We start from the raw sequence: 9,569 nt of genomic DNA, 5'->3' as shown, positions 1-9,569 counted from the left end.
CATGTCTAAGATCTCCTAAAGAGCCTGAACAGTTACAGAAGCTCTTATTGGAGGGTTAAGCTTTGAAACAACCAATGAGAGTCTGAAGAGAAATGGGGCACAGTCACACACTGTGTGGTAATGAGAAATCCAAACACAAGTCCTCCAGGGGCTTTGGGTTTGTCATATATACCACAGTGGAGGAAATGGGCACAGCCATGAATGCAGGACCACACAGGTGGATGGAAGAGTTGTGGAACCAAAGAGATTGCCCCAAGAGAAGACTCTTAAAGACCAGCTGCCCACTTAGCTGTGAAAAAGATCTTTGTTGGTGGCATTAAAGGAGACACTGAAGAGCATCACCTAAGAGATTATTTTGAGCAGTTTGGGAAAATTGAAATGATGGAAATCATGACTGACTGAGGCAGTGGCAAGAAGATAGGCTTCTGCTTTTGTAACTGTACTGTGAATGGCCACAACTGTGAAGTAAGGAAAGCCTTGAGTGAGTGTTGGCCAGTGCTTCATCCCATCAAAGATGTCAAAGTGGTTCTGGAAACTTCAGTGGTGGTCATGGAGGTGTTTTTTATGGGAATAACAACTTTTGGTCATGGAGGAAACTTCAGTGGTCATGGTGGTAGCCAAGGTGGTGGTGGATATGGTGGCAGTGGGGATAGCTATAATGGATTTGGTAATGATAGAAGCAATTTTGGAGGTGGTGGAGGCTACAGTGATTTTGTCAGTTACAACAACCAGTCTCCACATGTTGGACCCATGAAAGGAGGAGACTCTGAAGGCAGAATTTCTGGCCCTTGTGGTTGTAGAGGCCAATACTTTGCCAAACCATGAAATCAAGGAAGCTATGACAGTTCCAACAGCAGCAGTAGCTACAACTGTGGCAGAAGGTTTTAATTACTGCCAGGAAACAAATCTTAGCTGGAGAGGAGAGTCAGAGAAGTGACAGGGAAGCTACAGGTTACAACAGATTTGTGAACTCAGCCATGCACAGTGGTTGCAGAGCCTAACTGCTACAAAGAAGACATATTTAGACAATACTTATGTGTATGGGGGAAAAAACACACAAGAACTGTATTTGTGACAAATTGAATAACAGGTTATATTACTCTCTGTTCTGTGAAAAATGGAAAGCATTCCAACAGAGGGTTTTAATGTAGATTTTTTTTTTTTTTTTTTGGCACCCATGCTGTTGACTGCTAAATGTAATAGTCTGACCATGACACTGAATAAACATGTCTTTAAAAAACAGAGGTCATTTAGAGACTTCTTCCTAAAATGTAGAAAATCTGGAGGTGTAGAATGGTTCTGGACATCTTTTAAAATATCTGAAGTACTGCCATATGGAACAGGGAATAAAATTTCCTACTACAAAGAACAGAACTGTAGCCAGAGATAGGATTTCCAAAACCAAAGAAATTGGGTTGTAAGACGGACTTTTTAATAAACTGAGTTGTGTTAAAAGAGAATAGGCTGCCTATGTGAAGAAATTGAGGTCTCTGTCCCTGGAAGTTTTCCATCAGAGGCCAGGTAGTGCTAAGAATGGGGAGCAGGGGGTGGAGACAGGGGAGTCTACAGTAGGAAAGAGGTTACACTGTAGGACATCTAAGGTCCCCTCCAGTTTTAGGAGTCTCTCATTCATACGTACTGCTCCATCACCATAACAATGGAAAGAGGGATATTTCCCAGGGATTAGAAAGATGTTCAGATAAGTTTGATGATCCTCCTGCAGTGGGGAAAGCTGTACTCAACCACACAGTTGGTACCAATTGAGACCAAATGGCCCTCATGAGAATTGCTAATTCAATACTTAAATAAAATTGTCTACATTTGGATGTGCATATGGTTCTCATTTAATAAACTTTAAAAATGGCATTTCTTGACAGGCAAAGGAAATATTTAAGTTTCGACTCCAAAACCACAAAACTGTCTAGATACCATAACTTGTGAATGAGATACTTTGCCAATTTATAAAGCAAATAAAGTATACATATACACACATACACACACATGCTTTTAAAGATATTACTTCTTAGACTGTATAAGTTGGTCTTCATAAGGCAAATACTTACAGCTAAATCATATAGTAATTATGTCTTTAAACTCATTTTTCTCTTCTTTTCCTTAATATTTTTGTTTGTATTATACCAAAGTTTTCTAAATAAATGATAATTTAATTATTCTGATATTCTCTATGTGTTTCTAAGTCACAACAGGCTTCAGTAGATTTTACTTTATTTTAACCTCAAAACCAGACTTAACATTTGTCTCAATCCCCCCCAAAGCAAATATGTTCCAAACAGTACAATAAACCTTGACTGTTTCATTGACTATTTAGCTGACATATGGGAGAGGATTTACATCACTGTTTGCATGGAAATCAAATAAATAAAATCCCAATTAAAACCTAAAGATTAAAAGACTTGAGACATATCAACCAATTGCAACGCATGGACCATAATTGGGTCCTTATATAAACAAATAGATTCTAAAATATATAAAAATACTATGGGGAAATTGAACTCTGGATAGGTGATGGTTTAATAATGGTATTCTGGTTACTTTTTCAAGAAACATTCTAAAATATTTGTGAATGGAATCATATGATATCTGGGATTTGTTTCAAAATAATCCATGGTTGGGGAAATAGAGGGAGTATAGAGGAAAGAAGATGGGCCATGACTTGATAATTGTTGAAACTGGTGGTGGAAGCATATATGAGGATTAATTATATAATTCTGTCTACTTTTCTGTTGGAAATTTTCCATAATAATTGTTTAAATAAAATGAAATCCCAAATAGACATTTATTTTCTCACCAAAGTCCTTCTTCAATCACTAAATTTTCCCATCCCACTACATCATCTCTCAAACTCCTACATTATCTTCAAGCAATGCAGTTCTCACCTCACATTAAGGATTCTCAAACAGCACAGCAAAAGCCTTGTCCCTAGAGGGCAATTTATACATTATGAATTATGCTTAAATCCTATTCCTTAAGATCTCACTCAGCAGTCCAAATCACCTATTTAATCACACAACCTAAAGGCAATTTTTACTATGTATCATTACATTGGAATTTTTAAAACAAAGAAAATAGTATGAAAAATCATATGCACATATTCATAGATGTGTGTACACACATATGCACATGTGTATTTCTGTCTGTGTGATAGGCACAAAAGTCTGAAGAGTTGAAGAATGACTAATGTTGAGCTCTTCTGAATTCAATAAAATAAGGAACAATTCAACATGGAGTTAAACCTAAAAGTTAGAACAATAATGTGATAGATACATTCTTTACTTGAATTTATATTTTATATCCTAAAGTTACTAATTTCATGATCTTTATTTTTCTTTTATTTAAGCCAAAAACCACTGAATTGTGCATTTAAATCGGGAAATTGTATAATATGTAAATTATATTGTAATAAAGCCATTACCAAAAAAAAAAAAGATAATCTGAGCAAAAACTCAAAGTAGGAACTGATGAATTATGTGGTGTGAGCTTTGCTGGTGAGTGACAGTGGGCAGTCTGCACTGGTAGTGGGAAGACTCTGGAGAGGCCATGCAAACAATGATGAAGGCAGAAACAGTCCACACAATAATTTGCTCATCTTTCTTCTCATCTTGATGCACTCCTGGAATGTTTTAATACTGTGAGCTTTGAGGGAATCAGGAAGGGAAAAATAAATAGAAGACAGTCTTCCAGAAAGCCAGTTGGTTTGGTGCCTGAGAATTTTTTGCAAATACATATCATTTTTCATTAAAAATATGCATAGTGCACATTGGAAAAAGTTTAGTTGCCACCATCTTTCCTTACAAAATTTTTACATATGTAAATATGTAAATATGCCTTTACTCTCATTCACAAGTCATGATTTATGTAAGACCAACTGGCAAGTGTACACACAAAGAAAATATCATCAAACACAGGAAAATAAGTGTATATATCTGGCTTCCACAGATCTCTATTCATAGTTCCAGATTCAGACTTTTGTATCCATAAAGGTCTGGAATATATAGGATTCTAGTTCTGGTAGACACTCAGGAATTCCTATCCAAAAGATACCCATAACCCCCTTCTTCCTCGCGTCTCTCTATGAAGAGTCATGGGAGCTAAAATATATGATTTTCCAGCCTCCATTGCAGTAAAGAATGGCCATGTAACCAAGTTGTCACCACTAAGATGTGAATGGAATTCCCTGTGGATGTCTTCTCTTCCTGAATTAATAATGTAAAACCTGACATAGAGAAGGTTTCGGACTCTTCTACCTTCTTCCTGCCTGAAATGCAAAGTGAGGTCTGAAACTATAGCAACCATCTTGCAACACCTGCTGAAGGCTCGGGGCTGGGCAGAGGGCCAGGGGCGGAAGGCTGCGGTGTGGGCTGGTCGCCAGCACAGGAGCCTGGCTGGGTCTTGGGCCCGCGGCGGCGGCAGTGGCCCGAGTGACCCTGGCAGGAGCAAGAGAGGCCCGGTACAGCGGCCGCGTGAAAGTGGGGGTGTCTCGGGGCCCCGCCAGGGTCCTAGCACAGAAAAATGTTGACTCGAGGGACTGTAGGGAAACTGTGTCTTCAAAAAGAGCGCCTCCTGCAGCTTTCTTCATTGGAACAGGAAGGAAAATATGGCATAATACCAAGAGACTCCTTCTTTTCAGTAATGTTTGAGCAAGTAAAATTTAAATTTCACTCAGGAAGCTGACAAAAAGGGATATCGAGGATGTACTGACCAGAATCCAAACAGCTCGTTGTGGATCAACCTTTTATAAAGACCTTGGTGATAAAGGGCTGATTTCATACACTGAGTATCTTTTCTTGCTTACAATCCTCACTAAATCCCACCTGGATTTCATATTGCTTTTAAAATAGTGGATGCAGATGGCAATAAGATGGTTGACAAAAAGGAATTTTTTAAGCTGCAGATCATAAGTAAAAAAATGACTTGAAGGCAACTATAACTAGTAAAACAGAATTCCAGGAACCAAAAGTGAAAGAATTGGAAGTAACACAACACTTCAGATACGTTTCTTTGGAAAAAGGAGTAAATAAACTTTATTATATAGAATTTTGAAGATTTATGGAAAATTGACAAATGGAAATCCAAGAAATTGAATTCTTTCCATTTAAGCTTCATAAGAAAAAAAGACTTTGCAGATTGACTACTTTTTTTCACCAACACTGGAAATAAAAGCATTTTTGGAAAAATATGAGAGGTTGTCAGCAAGAAAGGTAAGTATACCTTTTTATTGTGCATATGATAAAGATGGAATAACTTAGACACATTTGTGAATTAAATAATTTCCAAATTAACCAGGACTGTACTACTCTCCATATTTCATTTAAATATAATATCAAATTGAGGAACATTCTCTGCACACCATTTTCCTATATATGTACTATTGCCTAAGATAGAATCACTTATAGCAAAATATTTTAAAACATGAGTTGTGTATTTCCAGTGAAGTCAGAAATAAGAAAAGAACTATCCACTATCATCACTATTATTTAATATTGTCCTGAAAATCTTGGCCAATGCAAATCTAACAAGTTAAAAAAAGAGTATAAAAATTTGAAAGAAGACAACAGTTGCCTTTATTTGCTTATGAAGCAATTGTATTCCCAGAGAACTCAAGAAAGTCAAATTGAAAAACCATTAGAAATAAAAAGAATTCAATAAAAGTGACTGTTAAATTAACATATTAAAATGAGTAGCTGTCCTGTGTACAAATTATGTTAGAAAATGTAATGTCATGCATATGCATGTGTATATATTATATAAAAAGGATGCTTACCAAAATATTAATAAAGGTTAACATATTGTGTTGAGTTTGCATAAAAAAGAAAACATATGCTGAAGATAGTGAACCAGAAAAAGAGAAGAGCCTAGATCTTTTAGCATGCTGTTGAACAGCTGTTTTAGCACTAGCTATCTGTCTCCAGATAAATTTTTTTATACAAGAAAGATAAAAAACTATGTTTAAGCTACTGTTAGGTGTTTTGTTTTGTTTTATTTTGTTTTGTTTGCAGTGAAACTTATTCTGAAATTATATGTGCTAGTTTTCCTGGCAGCAAAATGGGTGGCAGCAGTTCTGAGATAGAACAGCATGAATACATATATGAATCTTGGAAGACTTCTGATTTTGTCAAAGATGAGAAAACAGGGACTATATTTATCCTTTCACCTAAAACAACTGAAAAAAATAGACAAAATAAAAGAAACAGTAGATTTTCTATACTGCACACCAGGCAATGAAAGGCAGTAATTTCTCAGAGAGGGTAAACAAATAGCCTAATGATTGCCCAAGTTGACTGCCTGAAGAAAGTTTCCTGGCAGAGAAAAGAGGAATCCAGGCAAGCCTGGAAGTCTCCCTGAGTTGAAGAGATGGACCTGGGCATCCAGGGAGGGACAAGTGGATAGAGTTTATATGGCAGAATACTGGCAAGGAGAGAGGTGCAAAGGGAGGGAGCCCTGGAGATATGCAAGGGTTGCCCTCTGGTCTCTAATTGAGTACAGAATAGAGCATGCATGTGAGAAAAACTAAGGCTGAGAAAACAAACCAGGCAAAAGGAAAACAGGGAATAATCCCCAGAGTTCTCACAGGCCTGAGAAAAATCCTATAATTCAAAGGACAGCAGAAAGTACTCAGAAGGATATTGCCTCAGTAGAGGGGCTATATTAGCCCTATATTAAGGTTGTCTGTCCCACCTTACAAAGCTTAAAACCTTGAAAGGATTAGACTGTTTCCAAGTAACTTAACTGTGTCACAAACCAAGCTCAAAAATGTTTATGAGGATACAAAAATAGCCTACATCCAGCATGATAAAATTCACAATGTCTTCCACCCATTGGGAACATATACCAGACATTCAAAGAAGCAGGAAAATTCAACAAATAATAAGAACAAGAATCAATAAATAGAAACAGAGCTAGAAATGACCCAGATGATAAAATCAGTAGACAAGAATATTAAAACAGTCATTACGGCTCTATTACTGACACTCAAGAAGTTAGAGAAACAGTTGAGCCTGATAGAACCATAGAAGATATAAAAAAGACCCAATCAAATTGCTAGAAATGGAAACAACAGTATATGAAATGAAAAATACACCTCATGCTACAGCAGATTAGACAATGTAAAGAAAAGATAAGTGAACTTGAAGACACTCAATAAAAATATCCAAAATAAAACCCGTAAAGACTTAAAAATTGGAACAAAATTAACAGAGCATTAGTGAGTTGTGAGACAACTTCCGGTTACTTAATATATAAGTAATTAGAGTCTCTGAAGAAGAGGGGAGAGTGAAGGTAACAGAAAAATATTTGAAAAATACTGGCCAAAATTTTTCCAAATTTGATGAAAAATATAAATTAACATATTCAGGCAGCTCAATAAGCCCCAAATCCAAGCAGCATGAAGAAAATGACACCAAGTCACATTATAATCAAATTGTTTATAATTTGATTATAATTAATCAAATTATAATCAAATTACCAAAATATTTTTTTATAGCAGTCAATCACTGCAAACAGCCTAAATGCCTTCAATTGATAAATGGATAAATAAATTGAGGCATAGCCATACAATGGAAAATCTATGGATTGATAAAAAGGAATGAACTATTGATACACATGAATAAATTTCAACATAGTTGTGCTGAACATAAGAAAACAAATTTTAAAAGCACGTATTCTATAGTTCTATTAATATAAAATTCTAGAAATTGTGGTTGCCTGGCTCAGAGGTACCATTCGACAGAGAGGAGCAGGATTACAAATGAACACAAGGAAATGATGGATATGTTTATGACTGGTCTACAGGCCATTTAAACTACCAAAATCATGAATTAGAAATGTTTCTAATCTTATTAATCAAAAAACAAAAGAGACATTTTTTAATACAATATTTTTCTTTCCACATGTAAAACATGAGTATGATCATCTAGAGATAATGGATTTGTCTTTTAATCCTTAAAGATATATTCCTGATGACTTTATGTCCTAAAACTTAGGTACATGGATAATTATGGGTCCCAGGTAATTCCTTATGAAAAGCAGAGATAATGAAAGTGTCCCAATTTGAATTATGTAGCTATCATTAAAGATGAGTGTTCTGGTTTGCTAATGCTGCCAGAATGCAAAATACCAAAGATGGATTGTCTTTTATAAAGGGGGTTTATTTGGTTACAAAGTTACAGTCTTAAGGCCATAAAGTGTCCAAGGTAAGGCATCAACACAGGGTACCTTCACTGAAGGATGGCCATTGAAGTCCTGAAAACCTCTGTTAGCTGGGAAGGCATGTGGCTGGCATCTGCTTGCTCCCAGGTTGCGTTTCAAAATGGTGCTATCCAAAATGTCAGTGTCAGCTTCCAATGGCCATCTTCAAAATGTGTGTCTCAGCTGCAGCTAGCTGTGAGCTCCTTCTGTCTGAACTTTTATAGGGCTCCAGTGAACTAATCAAGGCCCATGCGGAATGGACGGGGCCACACCTCCATGGAAATTATCTAATCAAAGTCATCACCTATAGTTGGGTGGGTCACATCTCCATGGAAACAACCTAATCAGAAGGTTCCAATCTAATCAACACTAATATGTCTGCCCCCACAAGACTGCATCAAAGAACATGGAGTTTTGGGGGACATGATACATACAAACTGGCACAATAAGTTCCTCAGTCAAAATCATGTTTCATTTCTCACTAACATGACCTGATGATCCAAGAAGTGATTGGCACTTAAACTCCAACTTTTCGAGTGCCACACCTGGAAATGACTGCGGGTGAATCACCATTTGCCAAGGCTGGGAGAATTTAAGATGTCTCTGCTAGGAGCTGCTTTTGGTGCTGAAAATGCCAAGTGTGCTGCCACAAGCCCTGCACCATCCAAGTCACAGGAGAGGCCACTGAAAAGCTGCTGCGTCTGCCTGGAGACCAAGAAGGCATGCAATGCATGTATCATCGAGAAAGGAGAAGAGCACTGTGGACACTAATGGAGGCCCACAAGGAGTGTATGAGAACCCTGGGACTTAAGATATGAAATGGTGTTCTGCTCTGTGAATGATTACTTCCTGAAGAATGAAGAAGACTAAATAATTTGGGGAATTCTTTGATGAACAAATGTTTTGATAAATAAAAAAATTTATAGTTTATTATGTAAATGTACATGTTTTTGTATATGTATATGTACATGTATATGTATGTATATACATATGTGTATATGTATATCCCTGGTCAATGATCTTCAATTGTGTTTTTTTTTCTTTTTTCTTTTTTCTTTTTTGTATTTCGTACTTCGTTTCTTTTTGAGTTCTTTATGTCCTCATATGGCTTTCAGTTTTGTTTTCTTTGTTCTTAAAGGATATGATGTAAACAAAGCTTATGTTTCCTATGTTCTTGTTACTGTGTCTTTCTGGGAACTCTTGTTATTTGTTGTAGGGAGAAAACAGATACTGATCTGATCCAAAGAACTCTCCAAAATTAGGCTCATAGAAGTAAGAATAAATAGCACTTTACCAATAAAGAATGAATGTGGTGGCTATAGTATCGTCTTATCTAAGACTCATCTTTTGTTTTTTGTTATTAA

The 9,569-nt window shown here is 36.5% G+C and overlaps 1 pseudogene; it reads left to right on the top strand.

Annotated features, from left to right (window-relative positions):
• Window positions 1-586: 586 nt before the first annotated feature.
• Window positions 587-8,976, top strand: LOC119506043 (annotated as a pseudogene).
• Window positions 8,977-9,569: the final 593 nt, after the last annotated feature.

Source organism: Choloepus didactylus, chromosome 11 (genome assembly GCF_015220235.1).
Source record: "Choloepus didactylus isolate mChoDid1 chromosome 11, mChoDid1.pri, whole genome shotgun sequence".
NCBI lineage: Eukaryota > Metazoa > Chordata > Mammalia > Pilosa > Megalonychidae > Choloepus > Choloepus didactylus.
Note: the sequence above shows the minus strand (reverse complement) of the source record. Positions and strands in the feature narration are given on the sequence as shown.